Source organism: Argopecten irradians, chromosome 15 (assembly GCF_041381155.1).
Source record: "Argopecten irradians isolate NY chromosome 15, Ai_NY, whole genome shotgun sequence".
Classification (NCBI taxonomy): Eukaryota; Metazoa; Mollusca; class Bivalvia; order Pectinida; family Pectinidae; genus Argopecten; species Argopecten irradians.
In genome coordinates this window covers 19685004-19703209 of record NC_091148.1, presented here as the reverse complement: position 1 = coordinate 19703209, position 18206 = coordinate 19685004, and the positions used below count along the sequence as shown (strand labels likewise).

The following is an 18206-nucleotide window of genomic DNA, read 5'->3' as shown; positions in this document are numbered from 1 at the left end:
TTTATTGAGAGAACGTCAATTAGATATATTAAAAACATATCTTAGTCTGTTTACTGATATTTCGATTTCACAAATACTGTATTAATGAAATGACATGATGTATTCAAGGCATTGTAAACTGTACGTAGCTACTATAGGTTTACAAATTACAACGAAGAAGTGACGACCTCAGTTGTTAACACAAAAGTGTGTACGAGTTATGTCCCTTGTAAGCTAAATTCGGCTGCTAGAGTCAGTCGTGAGAGAGTTATCTCTCTTGTTAAGTAATCTGTACTTGTCGTCCATGCATACTCGATACTCCAGGGATTATTATCACTATCTTTACATCCACCCCTGGACTATCTCACATGTGAAAACAAATGTTGACTCATTAAGACCTAATTAGCTTGCAATTGGCAAACATGATATTACGTGACCTTATTGAGAAATATATAATCGGATCTTTGTCAGACCGTTCCCAAACACCCACGAAATCATAATATTTCCGGAAACGCACCATATATATATCATACGGACACCAGGATGTGTGGGGTTATTGAGAGGGCGGAAGGACCCGCTTTGTATAATAATAAACGCGGAAAGAATTTGAACCCGGAATTGTATAATGTTTAATAACACACAACTCCGGTAGTTAGGAATGTATTAAAAACAAGATAATTGCTGATTGAACTAATTAATTAATATTTCATTGAAATATTTCATTAAAATATTTAGTTGAAATATTTAATTGAAATAATTATACTCTATGAAACACTTCAATTTGTTGTATTTTAGTAATAGATTCAACACTATTTCCTGAAAAGATTTGATATTTCATTGGAGTTGCGTTTATATGTATTCATTATGGATCCATGGAAAAGATGTAGAATATTTACCTACTAAATGCCCAAGCTAATTTTTAACATTTACAATCGCAACTATAGCCCTCAAAATTCCTTGAGTCGAAATTCCGTTTGTTTTGAAATACCTCTTAAAGTTCACTACATTCATTCTTTACGTATAACTAGTTAAATACAGGCTAATCAAAATAAACTTGTGCCAAAACGGAGTATACAGTGCTCTAGTGTAAGAATTAGGATATGGACATCCGTACAACAGAGGAGACACTACAAGAATATACTGCAGACTCGCAAAAACATACAGACAGTCATGTAAGTCCTGATTATAACATCTCTCCTCCCCTCGTCTTACACTAATTATATTTTGTTCCCTCCCCTCAATACGACCCCGATCATTACTTCTCTTCTCCCCTCGTATAACCTTTATTTTACTTTGTTCCCTCCCCTCAATTAGACCCAGATCATTACTTCTCTTCTCCCCTCGTATAACCTTTATTTTACTTTGTCCCCTCCCCTCAATTAGACCCAGATCATTACTTCTCTTCTCCCCTCGTATAACCTTTATTTTACTTTGTTCCCTCCCCTCAATTAGACCCAGATCATTACTTCTCTTCTCCCCTCGTATAACCTTTATTTTACTTTGTTCCCTCCCCTCAATTAGACCCCGATCATTACTTCTCTTCTCCCCTCGTATTACCTTTATTTTACTTTGTCCCCTCCCCTCAATTAGACCCAGATCATTACTTCTCTTCTCCCCTCGTATTACCTTTATTTTACTTTGTCCCCTCCCCTCAATCGAACCCAGATCATTACTTCTCTTCTCCCCTCGTATAACCTTTATTTTACTTTGTCCCTCCCCTCAATTAGACCCAGATCATTACTTCTCTTCTCCCCTCGTATAACCTTTATTTTACTTTGTCCCTCCCCTCAATTAGACCCAGATTATAACTTCTCTTCTCCCCTCGTAAAACCTTTATTTTACTTTGTCCCCTCCCCTCAATTAGACCCAGATTATAACTTCTCTTCTCCCCTCGTAAAACCTTTATTTTACTTTGTCCCCTTCCCTCAATTAAACCCAGATCATTACTTCTCTTCTCCCCTGGTATAACCTTTATTTTACTTTGTCCCCTCCCCTCAATTAGACCCAGATTATAACTTCTCTTCTCCCCTCGTAAAACCTTTATTTTACTTTGTCCCCTTCCCTCAATTAAACCCAGATCATTACTTCTCTTCTCCCCTGGTATAACCTTTATTTTACTTTGTCCCCTCCCCTCAATCGAACCCAGATCATTACTTCTCTTCTCCCCTCGTATAACCTTTATTTTACTTTGTCCCCTCCCCTCAATTAGACCCAGATTATAACTTCTCTTCTCCCCTCGTAAAACCTTTATTTTACTTTGTCCCCTTCCCTCAATTAAACCCAGATCATTACTTCTCTTCTCCCCTGGTATAACCTTTATTTTACTTTGTCCCCTCCCCTCAATTAGACCCAGATTATAACTTCTCTTCTCCCCTCGTAAAACCTTTATTTTACTTTGTCCCCCCCCCCTCAATTAAACCCAGATCATTACTTCTCTTCTCCCCTGGTATAACCTTTATTTTACTTTGTTCCCTCCCCTCAATTAGACCCAGATCATTACTTCTCTTCTCCCCTCATATTACCTTTATTTTACTTTGTTCCCTCCCCTCAATTAGACCCAGATCATAACTTCTCTTCTCCCCTCATATAACCTTTATTTTACTTTGTTCCCTCCCCTCAATTAGACCCAGATCATAACTTCTCTTCTCCCCTCGTATAACCTTTATTTTACTTTGCCCCCCCCCCCTCAATTAAACCCAGATCATTACTTCTCTTCTCCCCTGGTATAACCTTTATTTTACTTTGTTCCCTCCCCTCAATTAGACCCAGATCATTACTTCTCTTCTCCCCGCGTATAACCTTTATTTTACTTTGTTCCCTCCCCTCAATTAGACCCAGATCATTACTTCTCTTCTCCCCTCGTATAACCTTTATTTTACTTTGTTCCCTCCCCTCAATTAGACCCAGATCATAACTTCTCTTCTCCCCTCGTATAACCTTTATTTTACTTTGTTCCCTCCCCTCAATTAAACCCAGATCATTACTTCTCTTCTCCCCTCGTATAACCTTTATTTTACTTTGTTCCCTCCCCTCAATTAGACCCAGATCATTACTTCTCTTCCCCCCTCGTATAACCTTTATTTTACTTTGTCCCCTCCCCTCAATTAGACCCAGATCATTACTTCTCTTCTCCCCTCGTATAACCTTTATTTTACTTTGTTCCCTCCCCTCAATTAGACCCAGATCATTACTTCTCTTCTCCCCTCGTATAACAGTTATTTTACTTTGTTCCCTCCCCTCAATTAGACCCAGATCATTACTTCTCTTCTCCCTCGTATAACAGTTATTTTACTTTGTTCCCTCCCCTCAATTAGACCCAGATCATTACTTCTCTTCTCCCCTCGTATAACCTTTATTTTACTTTGTTCCCTCCCCTCAATTAAACCCAGATCATTACTTCTCTTCTCCCCTCGTATAACCTTTATTTTACTTTGTTCCCTCCCCTCAATTAGACCCAGATCATTACTTCTCTTCTCCCCGCGTATAACCTTTATTTTACTTTGTTCCCTCCCCTCAATTAGACCCCGATCATTACTTCTCTTCTCCCCTCGTATTACCTTTATTTTACGTTGTCCCTCCCCCCCTCAATTAGACCCAGATCATTACTTCTCTTCTCCCCTCGTATTACCTTTATTTTACGTTGTCCCTCCCCCCCTCAATTAAACCCAGATCATAACTTCTCTTCTCCCCTCGTATAACCTTTATTTTACTTTGTTCCCTCCCCTCAATTAGACCCAGATCATTACTTCTCTTCTCCCCTCGTATTACCTTTATTTTACTTTGTTCCCTCCCCTCAATTAGACCCAGATCATAACTTCTCTTCTCCCCTCGTATAACCTTTATTTTACTTTGTTCCCTCCCCTCAATTAGACCCAGATCATTACTTCTCTTCTCCCCTCGTATAACCTTTATTTTACTTTGTCCCCTCCCCTCAATCGAACCCAGATCATTACTTCTCTTCTCCCCTCGTATTACCTTTATTTTACTTTGTCCCTCCCCTCAATTAAACCCAGATCATTACTTCTCTTCTCCCCTCGTATAACCTTTATTTTACTTTGTTCCCTCCCCTCAATTAGACCCAGATCATTACTTCTCCTTCTCCCCTCGTATAACCTTTATTTTACTTTGTTCCCTCCCCTCAATTAGACCCAGATCATTGCTTCTCTTCTCCCCTCGTATAACCTTTATTTTACTTTGTTCCCTCCCCTCAATTTAACCCTGGTTATCACTTCTATCACCCTGGTCTGCTAAACCTGCCTATATTATTAGGCTTTCTCATTTTTTTGCCAAATATATATTAGGAAAAAAAATGAAAAAAACCCAATAATATAGGCAGGTTTAGCGGACTACTATCTCCCCTGAAGTTAACCCCGATATTAACCCCGTCTGACTGCTATTGTTGTATTAGGTAATCTTATCATGTCACATTTACTATAGGTTTGTTTAAATCTCCAATCCTCAGTACATCATTTTACGATGAAAATAATCACATCCTATTTGTTAACGCAATTAAGCAATGGCAAAAGAAGAAAGTAAAAATATTGTTGCTGTTTCTTGAGTGCATCTTTTCGTGACGTGAGCTCAAGCCAGATATGATGGGTCAGTGGCGACAGAACCAAACACATTCATACTTTAATTTTGTTTGGTTTTAAATTATGTTTCCTTTCCACATTTCCTGAATTGCCTGAATTGAGCACATATCTTGGGCTGTTCATTAATGTAATTGACATGTTGTACGCAAGGCCTTGTACACTATAGTATAGGCTGACAAACTACAATGAAAAGAAGAACCTTTAGTGCTGCCACGGTCTCATTGCAACGAAAGGTTCACACAAGTGTGTACGAGTTATGTCCCTTGTAAGTTTTTTTTGGGCTGATAAAGTCAATAATGACAGAGTTATCTCTCTTGCCTCGCAAAAGCAAATGAGGCTTAATCAATGGTGCACCTTATAGTGCTGCGATGGTCTCGCTGTTCAGATAACTGACAACCAAGCATCATAACTATCTTTCAGAATTATAGTACGTGTAAATGTCCCTACAATATCCGTAACTTTTATTGTGTAGGATGCATTCCCGATACTCCAGGGTTTATTATCACTGTCGTCATATCCACCCCTGGACAAGACGTGGTGAAAATGAAGGCAGTTCAACCTTACCAACCACAGGCTTTCCTTAATTTCAGTTGAAGACTACTAGGGAGAGTGACGTCCAGCTCCAGAGACACACAATATACCGTAATTTGATTCAAATGACCTAATTACCTGTTCATTAGCTGTCGCTCACAGAGCCTTCAGTTTTGCTATGACATACTACAATATTGGATAAAATGACAGTGGTAGTGACCCATGGGATATCGAGGATGTCTTCCATAAAAATCAAGCATAACCTTGAAGATGCTCCACTGCTGACAAATAATACTTTTTTCTTAATAAAAACAGGAGCAGCCGAATTAGTATTTTTTTACAGTTACAAAGTTTATTTTCTTTACACCATTATCTTTATTGAAACGTTAGAGCTTCTAAGTTTACTTCCAGATAAAAATATTGAGATAATTAAATGCGTCCCAAACAAAAATCCGTGGAAGCATGTCCTATATCGAATGAAGTACCGATTGAACATGCACCAAAATCAAAATAAATGATTCACCAATTTCTGCCGACAGTGTAGCATAAACGATATTCATCGTTTGAACAATAATTGTTGTTTAATTGTATTCGCAACCTAAAGGTACATGTATAATGCCAGTGGCAATACGTCTTTATTGTACTAACAAACACGAAACCAACGTTAAATATGACTGTAATATTTCACAAAATGTATCATTTCAATTAGCTGCAGAAATTTAAGGATGCATCAATTGATGTCATTGTTATCTCCCCTGGATTACTGGTACAAAGTTACTGAGTATATAAACTGGAATGAGGACCATTCCCTGTCTCGACCGACTATTAAGTAAAACTTTCCTCCTCAGAATTTGTCGACCCTGCAGTCGTAGGTCATACAACTAAACATCGGTCACTTTAAAGAGTAAACACCTGGAGATTTCACCCGAGTCGTGTTGATTCGGTACACAGAGATAATTTATTATAATTTATTATGCGTAATTGTCATAAGATACACAATGTTATCTAAATTTTACTTGAAATTATATCTACCTAGGTCACAAGTGAATGGGTTTATGGCCACTGTCCAGCGTGGACTGACCTCCATGTATACATGGATCGAGGTCAATATATATGGATGTTTTAGATACCCCAGGGGATGGTTGGCTAAAGCCGATGTTATCCCCTTCTTCTTTCTTAATTTTTCTGGCTTTTCTTCCCCACCCATACTATGTGTGTCCTAAATAGCTCCATGTAAATACATATCGGACGCACAACCCGAACCAAGCAATACGAGATATGCATTCAGATCTATCGAAGTTTCATTCTCAGTCTATCTTTTAACTATGGTACGTAGGTCAGAGTAAAAGATATGGTTCGTAACTGTTTCTAAGTCTTACTAAAAATGAGTGTGTACCGTGTACAATGTTAACATATATTGTATATCAGATCGCGTTGCCTCGTAAATTCTTACCCGATTTACTTTAAACAAATTTTATCGTGAACACAAAAGGATCAGGCACAAGATATTTCAACTCAACCGATTTGAAAAAAAGTATAACTTTTTAGTTTAAAGTTTAAAATTTCTGATAAGGCATATCTTTGTAAACAGGCCAAACCGTAGTGTAAACATATACACACACGATAAAGATAGAAATGTAGGTGTTTTCATTCCGAGTACTTTCAAACACAGGGACTTGACACGAGTTAAAACACTTACTATCAAATTGTAAATTCCCTTTCTTATAAACTACAGGAGAAAATATAAAAAAGTGATAAGGTAAAAAAAAGCTGAAATCAGAAAGCAGATTTATCAAAAACGTTGGTAAAATGTCAAAATATTAACCGAAATATGAAATAATACTTTCAAATTAAATTTGAGATGAAATATGTATCGAGTCCCTGTGGTCAGAGATAGGGGAAATTAACACTTTTGTGTTTAGTGTATATAAGGTTTAGAAACATCTGTGGAGGATTTACATGATTTCTGCCCTGGTGTGAATACCATACAGATATCATTCTGTAACTAGCTACACAAATATCGAAATGGATTTATAATATATCACAATTATTGAATGATATATTTGTAGTCTAGCACGAGAGGCATGTATCAGTAAAGGTGAAATGTAACTAGGGTTCAAAAGCTTCTACTTCTGAACGTTTTCTTTTATATTTTTTTATTATTGAAACACACATTCAAAGCTATCATTCTTATAATTACCGAATTTCAATGGAAATCTTAAGCGTGAAATGTTTTTTGACAGTATTAAAGGCCCACTACCTTTCCGAAACGGCTTTTAATTTTTAAAATGGGAATGTAAAACAAGATTGATAATTTTGTAGAGTCCTAAAAATTATTAACTTACCGTTAATACTACATTTATCATCACCTTCTGAACGATTTGATTAAAATAAATAAAATGTTTATTTTCATAACGCGGGTCGTATTATGTTTCCCGCCGTCGTCCTAAATACCGCGCGGTAGTTGACTATTACTGCGCCAGACGGCAAAACAGCGAATTGACTCTCTACGGTTTTCATATATTACGCAGGCAATCTTGCATATGTTTGGTGTCGTAACCTTATTTTAGATCATCGGTATGCATTTTCTGGTGTTATTAATGTTTTTTAAGAAACCTTTATATTTTGCTCCGGAAAGGTAATGGGCCTTTAAAGAAGTTTAGTGAAAATCTAAGATGAGAAGAAACTTTCCTTAACATCTGAACTTCTTTTCTAATGGAAACTCAAAGTTACGTTTGCTGAACAGAAATTTAATTCATGAGCAAAATATTGCACCTTGATTTGAATAGTTTAATAGTGGAGGGCATATCACTGCACCTTGATCCACACCTAGTTGATTTTTTTAAGTTTTATCTAGGATCATAATGAGTTTAGCCTGCTTGGACCCTGCTACCTTGAATAAAAAGATCAAGGGCATTTATTTATTGAGCCTGACCTGTTAGGTCTTGAGAGGAATAGAAAATTCGACCTTAATGTAAAGGTCATAGTGACATAAGGGGTGTGCACTGGGCTTTCATTTTATGTAATTCAGATTCAGTTTGTTCAGCCACGATATCTTTACATGTTATTGTTTGGAAGTTATGACCTGAACAAAACTTTCAATCATCAAAATCAGAAGAATATGTGTAAGAATCTTTATTTGTAGATTGTTCGTTTGGTAGATAATAGTGAAGATTTAGGTAACAACCTTGAGACTGTATCCCCTCCTGCTTTCGGTTTACTGCTACGGCGGAGTTTGTTAATGCGAGGACTGGTTGAAGTATGAAGTAACCCGGTCATTTAGTTTATGGAGTTATCTAACCTTTTTAACATGGAAAAACATGATATATAAGAAATATAGATAACATACTATCTAAGTCCCTTCTGCAATAACACTTCTTTTCTATGGCAACGTCATTAAATCTAGGAAATGACAACATTTTCTCAAAGAAATGTGACGTCACGTAACAGTCAATACTTCCTCTCAAGGGAGGATTACTCTACATATTTAAAGTCTAAATAAACATATTTACCTCTGGTTCTGTCTATCGCTAAAGCTCTGTTTTTAACCATCTTCGGATCAAATTACCTGCATAATCTGTTGCCTCCCGTTTTTTACTGTGAGATAACTATATAGGTCAGGGGTGGATATTACGTCAGTGATAGTAACCACTTGAGTATCGAGGATGACTGGGAATGAGCAGCTATATTAATAAATATGCTGTATTAATAAATATGCTGTATTAATAAATATATATAACAAGAAATCACAGAGGGATCTTGGCGCTCACCAAAGAATGACCTATGTCTGACAACGGAAAGAGGTTTTTTTTACCATGCTTTTCAAACTTTTTCAAACATACTACATATAAAATTTGAGACAGATCGCTTTAGTCCTTTCTGAGAAACAGCGGTAGCAAACTTCAACGATGAAATCCAAGATGGTGGCCGGTTGGCCATCTTGTCAACCGATCAGTCCCAAAAGGTACTATGCACAACTAGGGCTCAAGGGGAACCTACATATGGAATTCGAGAGATATCCCTTTAGTACTTTCTGAGAAATAGCGGTAACTATCAAGATCCAAGATGGCGGCCGGTCGGCCATCTTGTTGACCGACAGGCGATTTGAATAGCCCACCATCTGATGATGGTGGACCAAAAATCTTGGTGCTCTTTGTTAAAGTAAGAATACGCCAATCATATGATATTCTAAAAAGAGTTAACATATTTATTTCATTTAAAAAAAAATCTTCTAAACAACTAATGCTGAATTCGACGCAAGATGGCGGAAGCAAGGCAGACGAGGGAAATATAGCAGTATCCGTAAACAGGTGAATGGGGGATCACATGTAAACTCTACCTGTGAACAGGTGAGGATAATTTACAATCACTTATACAATAATAACCTATTGTCCGGCAGTAGCGCGCGACCCTTGACCCTTTGAGGAGTTTAAGGAGGTGTTTATGTAGATAGATAAGACTTTAGTTTCTATTGCTACCTGTCAGTGATCAGGCGTTAGCATGATTCTTACCTGTTACAGGTAATGATGTTCAGGTGTATTGGAGCCGTCAGCTCAAGGTGAGTAGTTACTTACGGAGTTAACTACAGGTATAGCTAATTATTCTTGATATTCAGTCTAAAACACGGAAGATAAACATTATTCACATGCATAGACATTCCTGTGCAAGCATGGTTCTAGATTTGTGGTAGTTATATAGCTTGTATCTGGGTTTAATTTTCTCTTTTACACTGAATTTGTATGTGCTAATATTTATGCATTGTGCTGCTTTGACAATAACGGGAAAATGCGCTTCATGTTGAGTTTGCCGCTGTCCAGTTGGCATTTATCCTTCCATAATTGGCAACTGAATGTAGTTCAATGCTTATACATATTTTTACGTTTGATATTGATTTTATGATACAATCCTAAGTCATTTTGCATCTATAATGAATTAACATTTCGATAATGACGTCAAAATAATTGACTTTGCAGTCATGCACTTGTGAACGCCAACTGCGTTGGTTTGGCAAGGTTACTCAGTGGGGTTGCAGTAGAAAGTGTAAAATACTAGGCGATAGATTCAGGGACGTTGAATATAACGATGCATGCGTACTTTTATTGTCAAAGAAGTTTGAGAGTTCGCTGAATATTGTGTCTGGGGGAAATCACACAACTACGGTTTATATTAAAGAACTCGTAAAGATGATTCGGCAGATATTCCTGAGAAAATTGACTTTGAACACTGAAATATAGGTGTGTACATAAATTACGTTAATATTTGTGAAATTTGCCAAAGTGAACCTGGATAGTATACAGGGTGTTGTGACGTCACATTCATACAACTATGACGTAACAGTCAATACCTACACACAAGGACGGAAGACTTCCTGATCCTATCGCAATACCTTGAACAAAGGAAATATTTTACATGAAGATAGGGTCAGCTGCATATGCTATCCAGAACATCATTTTTGTGGGCTCATGGTATACATGCAATTTCAGAGGTTAAAGGTCAAAAGGTTAAAATTGATGTTTCCATTAATTAAATAAAAGTAGAAATGATATTTTGTGCAGTTTTACCTGCAAAAGATTTGTAAAAATGTCACTTCGGAATACAGAAAATGAAAGAAGTAGGTCACATTAACCTAGTAAAGTATTTGTCCTATTTTAGCATTAAAACTTTATTTATTATGCTGAAAACTCATTTGACAACGATTTGATAGTACTGGATGTGGATCTTGACATGACCTGCTTAAGATGATTACATCCTAGTGTCACATGAGGTGGGTTACAGGAATAAACTATGTCTTATTCAATTAATGGTATCATCTGTCAACTAAGCATTTTCTGGTTTTCTCAGGTTTAAAGCAAGTTTATAAGCTATTTAAGTTTGTTTTATGAGTTAATCTCAAGCAACCCCCCATTGCATGAAGTAGTAAAAGGCGACCAAATTTGGATCTTAATCTCGTTGCTACCTTAATCAAGACACTTTTATTTTGCAGCAATTTGATAGCTTGGGATTGATGTTAACACTGCTTGTTGATCTGGACATGCTCTGTGTATGATGATTTCGTCAATAGATTACAGTGACTATGTGACTGGAATACATTAGGCCATATGCAATGAATGGTTCATATGTCAACTAAACATCTTTTGGTTTTCTGTGATTTAAACAGGTTTTTAAGTTTGTTTGATGTCAGAATCTCGATTCTACAAGTAACACCTGTTTGCACTCATTGCATGATCGAAAAAAGCGACAAAATCTAGGATCTAAATCTCGTGGTTATCTAGATAAAAATGTTGGATTTCTGTTTCGTGAAAAAACAACAACATTATAGTTACTTTCTCAGGAGTACTTTTTCCTGTTACTGTGACCAGTTATTTCCAAATAAACACACTTTCATACTGTACACCAAATGTTGAATATATCACATTTTTTGCTGGAGCTGCGAGATAAAGATCCCAACTTTAGTCGCCTTTTACGATTCTAAAGCTTATCCAATAAGCTGCGAGATAAAGACCCCAACTTTAGTCGCCTCTCACGATTCTAACGCTTAAACAAATTTGGATAAGCGTTAGAATCGTAAAAGGCGACTAAAGTTGGGATCTTGATCTCGCAGCTCCAGCAAAAAATGCAACTTTACACATAGCAAAATACCCCATAAGATGTTTACTTGACCTAATTTGTGCTCATTACCAATCAATGTAACTCACATGCAATGCTAAACATAATCACAAGCTATCAAATGAATAATTTGTTTGTTTGTTTGATTATTTTAACGTCCTATTAACAGCCAGGGTCATGTAAGGACGGCCTCCCATGTATGCAGTGTGTAGCAAGTGTGAAGTGCGAGGTGCGTGTTTTGGGAGGCTTTGGTATGTTCGTGTTGTATTCTTGTATATTTACACTTGCTAGGCTTGGTCACTATACGCTAATACTAGCCGATTTTGTTTACCATAACTGCATGGTAACATTGAACTTTGAACTTGCGTAAGGAAATGTTCTGTGCAACGTAAAAGGACTACTTTTTTAAAAAAGAAACACATGGCTTTGTTTACATTTTGACGCAACATTACGTGTATATTGTTGTTTTTCATAGAATTTTGGAAAAATGTAAACAATATATACATGTTTTATATTTATATATGATTCAAACAATTTTTAAATTAACGATTGTATAAAGAAACGGAAAAATATCCCGACCGGGGCGACGTGCTTTCATTTTTGTTAAAAATGATGGGTGTCAAATGTAAACATTACCTCTGTGCCTATGTTCGTCCTACGATCGAGCCTTTGGGGTGGACGGGTGTGAGACCCTCTGATAGAGGTCAGTTATTAACATATCCTCTTGTCTTTGTTCTTTGAGTATTTAATCATGTGTATTATAAAACATGCACCGCTAATAATCCACGTGTTGACAGTTCCGCGTCACCACAAATACATTGTATCCATCGAACACAAGTGAATTTGTTTGATATGGATCTAAGCGTAGATTATATAATCACATGGCTCCCAAGGATGTAATACCGTCAAGTCAGACGACATCTCAAACACATTGAGCTACTTGAAAATCGGTGTTTTGCCAACTTCGGCAAACTAAAGTGTGTAAGCGTGCGTCAGCTTCGCCTCGCTGCACAATAACGGTCACCGAGTTCACACATGTGGCCGTGTACAAATTCTTTATGTTATTACGCTATATATTAACTTTTAGCAAAATTGAATATATATTTAAAGTTCTGATCTGATTAAATAAAATTATCTCTGAAATTTACTTTGTTTGTCATGTTTATTTTACACTAAAATATTGAACTTTTTTGTCGTCGCGGATGAATAATTCTATCTTACGTGAAGCGTCACCATTCGCTGTTCAAATGAGTAAGCTCCTCCCACTTTTGACCGACTTTTATTGAATAATTACGTCACTTTCAAATGACGATTTTATTGCATAAAATATAAATAAAAAGTCGTGTGAGTGTAAATATAGGGATTGGATTTCGTTTTTATGTTAACCATGCTTGTATGGAGCAATTCCTCTAAGAATATATTCAATATGGGGCGCTAACGCGCCCCATAGAATATATTCTTAGAGGAATTGCTCCATACAAGCATGGTTAACATAAAAACGAAATCCAATCCCTATATAGTGGAACTGTTGCCCTTATTATAGTGCTATATGACTCAAGCATGCCGCCGAAGTCACCAAGCAACACACTCCACCCGGTCACATTATACTATGAATAATGAAAACACGAAATTAAGATTCCATATTTAGTCGCCTTTTACGATCATACAGTGATACATAGGGCATAATTCAAATATCCTACCTTCAGCGTAGGTGTTTCTGGGGATATTCTCACAAACAAACATAAATAATGTCCATGTTCTTTGTTTTCATAGCACTCAGCAATAAACAACAATGACGTCAGCTAGTTTAATTAGAATGTCTATTACTAAGCGCAACCATAGAGAAAAACTTTCGAAGATTGGATTTTCTAGTAACGTATACTCTATAGCGCAGCCGGGCCCATTTCTCACCGTTCTGAAAAACTAAACTAGAACAATGCATTTCTAGTAATTTCTTCAGATCACCAACCACATTTTCTTATCAGTTGTGTTATCAGATTATGGGGGGTCTTAAGTTTATTTCATATTTCCTCGACACTCAACATGGCACTTTCGTTATAACCATCTCTGGAAAATAGCATAACAAACCTGAAGGCCGTGTGTGCGACAATAGATGAGACAGCTTGATTGACCTTTTGATGTCATCAAATGAACCGAGTTAAGGTAAAAATGTTGTAAACCCAACTGTAGTGTATTGAAATAACTACAGGTAGTAATCAGTTATATGCAACTGTTTTTCCACCATTTGGTATTGCAACACTCGAGAGTCGTGGATTTGTTTCCACATCAATATATATCTAGGCCAAAGGAAGTTTCTGTAGACCAGTGCTTGGTCAGTGTTTTTCTCTTAAACTGCCGTCAGATTTGATAGCCACAAGATTAAGATCCCAAATTTAGTCACCTTTAACGGTCAGATATTCCATATTCAGTGTAGATGTTGCTGGGGCCAGTGCTTGTCATTTTTTTTCTCTCTTAAACTGCCGTCAGTTTTGATATGGCACATTACAGGGGTAAATATAACGACAGTGACAGTAACCCTTTGAGTATCGAGGATGAAAAGATCCGTGGTATTGACAGAATAATGATATCTTGTGTCGTTTTATAAACATATGTAAGCTTTTAAAGTATGAGCTATAACGGCAAATATTCAATAAATAAAATGAATCAATTTTAGTATAGTGACCATCGTTGATGCAATAAAAACTTTGATCTTGTTTATTCCAAACAAGCCAAATATCCCTACGTAACAGAAGCACTTTATTTGATAACACCCATTAACCTTTGCTGTAGCATACATTTTTTGGATTTAATAGATAAGTCTAAAGTTAATAAACTCTAATTCAGTAGATTTAGGTTTCAGAATAGAGTTTTATATTAATGATGAAATAATGAAGCCTCCCCGCGTGAGTTCAGGGCACGACGCCCGGGGAGATACAATTTAGGGGACACCGACTTTACAATTCAAAATTGTTTATTGTTATTTTTCTAAGGAGGGATTTGATCAGGGATAGGATAATTTTCAGACTTAAAGTGATTTTAGATACAGCATCTACAAGTCACGTCCTCCCACAACTCATAGTTTCTTATCATTAAATTAAGTGCAATCAATTCAGAACGAAAAAAGCAAGATTTTTTTAAACCAATCATGCCACGGGATTTCCCGGTATGTTATATAACACTTCCCTATTAAAAGCGTGTGATATTTTCCTGGTATGTTAGTAACTCGGTACGTATATCACCGATTGTTGGCCCAAATTTCTTCTCTCTGTGTCACTGATTGTTAGTCCATTCTCTGTGATAGAGGTAAGATTTTGACTTGAGGGTGTATGCATGCTACATGTAATTAAAAAGGATATGTTTTATCCCTACATAAAATGTAAAATACTTCAATATTTCACATGTATTTTTTTTGCCTGTGTTTCTTGCTTAAGTTAGAGTGAAAGTTCAAAAAGAAATGAAGGAAAAAAAGTTTATGGTTCAAATGTACTATATGAATTTTAAGTTAGAGTGAAAGTTCAAAAAGAAATGAAGGAAAAAAAGTTTATGGTTCAAATATACTATATGAATTTTAAGTTAGAGTGAAAGTTCAAAAAGAAATGAAGGAAAAAAAGTTTATGGTTCAAATATACTATATGAATTTTAAGTTAGAGTGAAAGTTCAAAAAGAAATTGAGGGAAAAAAGTGTATGGTTCAAATGTACTATATGAATTTATGTTTTCATTATGTTTTGGTTTTATCGTATGTTTTGATCAATATATGACCCATCATTTTAAGAATATTTGATTTGTTATTACCAATATATTATTTGCTTTTACTTAAATTTCAGTTCCGTTTGTCACTATTTTCTTTTCTTTTATCAATATATGTAAATTTAATTCATTATTATTTGATTTAGTGGCATGGGCTTATATTTAATCATAAAAACCCCATTTATTGATAATGTCGTAAGATAAAATCAATGTCAATATAATCACAAGGACTGATAAAATAATTTTTTATGTATTATTATCTTAAAATCAATCACATAAAGCGCACAGTACATCAGGATTACACAATTATACAACGTAAAATTTCATGCACAATTGATATCATTTCAATGAAAGAATAATTCAGTAAATACATTATTAAGAGACAGTATAGGACTGCAGTTGGCAACGCACAAATTCTATGGAGCGCATTAGCTTCATACTACCATATACAAATATATGCAGTCAACGCGAATACCATTCCTTATATTTTTTCATTTATTTAAACATTACCCTAAATATCCTTTGGGGTTATGAAGTCAGACAAAACCGGAAGGACATTCTTCGTCTATGAAAAAGAATGTCCATCCGGTTTTTGTCTATGATTTCATAACGCAAAAAGATATTGAGAATAATGCTTATAATTTAATTTAGATAACTCACTCAGGTACTAATAAGGCATACATTTTCTTGTTTTACTTACTTTTACATTAAAACAAATGGAGTAGAGGCGCATTGATATCCAATAATTCAACGTGTCCAATGACTGTGCCGGTTTTAAAATTCCCCGCGAAACCGTTTGGTAGGTATGACGTCATAATAATTGACGTACCATTCTTTTTGTCTATGGAAAAATAACCTCAAAGATCAAACCGATAGAAATTAGTTTAACATATGAAATTAGATTATTATAGCATGTTCAACCCGAACCTCGCTAGCCAAGGGAGTTCAAATTATCACTCTTCCCGAAAGGAGTATCACACTGATTACCCTTGGCTTCCGAAGTTGGTTCAACCGTTATACCTCTATAATGGAGAGCAAGATCTGTTTACTTTGTCTCTCTCACGTTTTCTTAGTTTCGCTATACACGAAGACACAACAAGAACATACCACAGTCTCCCAAAACACACCCGTACTTCATACACACAACACACAGCATACAATATTAGGGGGTATCCTTACATGACGCTGGCTGTTAATAGGGCATTAATTAATCAAGCAAACAATACTGAGAAAAAAATGACACAAGGTATTGGTGGAATATAGCTCACCTCATCGTTGGATGGTCGGATATCTATTCATAATTATGTTAGGAAAATTTAACACATGTTTGACTTGCATTTTTATAAGTAAAGGTGCGAATAGACTTTTATTTACATCCATGCTTTTTTATAGACAGGGCAAAGCTGGTAACTAAGGTCGCCGTGGTTGCTAGGCAAAGTAGACTGCGTATTTATATCATATAGCAGCACAAACATGGTGACATTTTCGAACGACAAATCTACTATTATTTAACTTTAGCATCAAATATCAAATGGAAATTGGCTTTGGTGTTGTATTCGTCCAATGAAACAATTCATTAAAAAACAACATTAAACTATGCGCTGCACTGGATCAAGGTTTTCGTTAAATCAGAACAATACTTAAATCTTCACTACATGAAATACTATACCCATTAATAATTATTTAAAACATTAATTAATGTAAAACTATGAATGCTATTGTGATGTATAGGTGTAATAAATCTTGATTATTGTTACTATTGTTTATGCATTTGAGATAAGTGCCCCATACTCAGCAGTGACGTTGATTTATCTACAGAAGTTACACAACAATATATATCAATACCTCATAATCCATTATAGTGACACGTTATAATGCATTACTGCATCGATGTAAATTAAATGAAAGAAAAAAGACAAACGTCACTGTATATTATTTAGTCTTACCGTATTTTTGCAAATGACGATGTACATAGTCTATAGCTATACTGCGTGTACTCTCTCAAGTATTTAAGGGAACATAAAGCATCCATTCAACAGGATTGCATTATGTATTTGAATCTTAGTATATGGTATACAATAGACTACTTCACTCGTGTATTTCTAATTAAGTCCTGCTAATCAATTTCTAGAAAAAAATGAACAAGGTATTTAGTTTATTGCCGTTATGTTTCAATAAAAACGTAGGGATTCGTGCCTGTCATGCACAAAGACTGCTACTATACAGTTTACAGTGGGCCTCTCACATTTACTGTGTCTGAGTAAATACAAATCTTGAAATTTTGAAATCGTGGCATATCAATTAAACACCTGGGTTCAACCAAAGGAATCTTTACATGTATTACAAAAAAACCTCCTCTATGCCCCCCCCCCCGACAAGTAGTCGCACAGCTATTTAAAAACTATGACCATATATCTTTAATACATATTTGGAATTCTTAAATAAATAAAACGTGTAAAAAAAGAAGAAAACACATTTGAAATGATCAAGTTAAAAGCTATAAACCATTAAGTTATACATTTCTTATAAATATTTGTACAACATTCATATTGGGAATAAAAGAAAATATTTGACATCTCATATTTAGGCCTTAGCACTCAAAGTGACCCACTTATAGACCCGATTCTACGTAATAATATTGATATTGTATAGGATAACACATTGAGTAAGCTCTAGGTGTAGTAAGCATTAGTAATCATATTATATAGATAATTTAATAAGTCCATTGTGTTATGTCAACCGGGCACAA

At 35.7% G+C, this 18206-nt stretch overlaps 1 protein-coding gene across 2 annotated transcripts in view; it reads left to right on the top strand.

Moving 5' to 3' along the window:
* Positions 1–9539: 9539 nt before the first annotated feature.
* The window catches only part of LOC138309213 (protein FAM167B-like), a 31579-nt gene continuing 22912 nt past the window's right edge, over positions 9540–18206 (top strand). The window contains exon 1 of one of the 2 annotated variants that reach the window (XM_069250364.1): positions 9540–9660. The gene's annotated coding sequence lies outside the window, so the exon portion shown is untranslated. Of the gene's footprint in view, positions 9661–14937; positions 15012–18206 lie in introns of those variants that run through there. The other variant, XM_069250366.1, reaches the window with a different exon arrangement.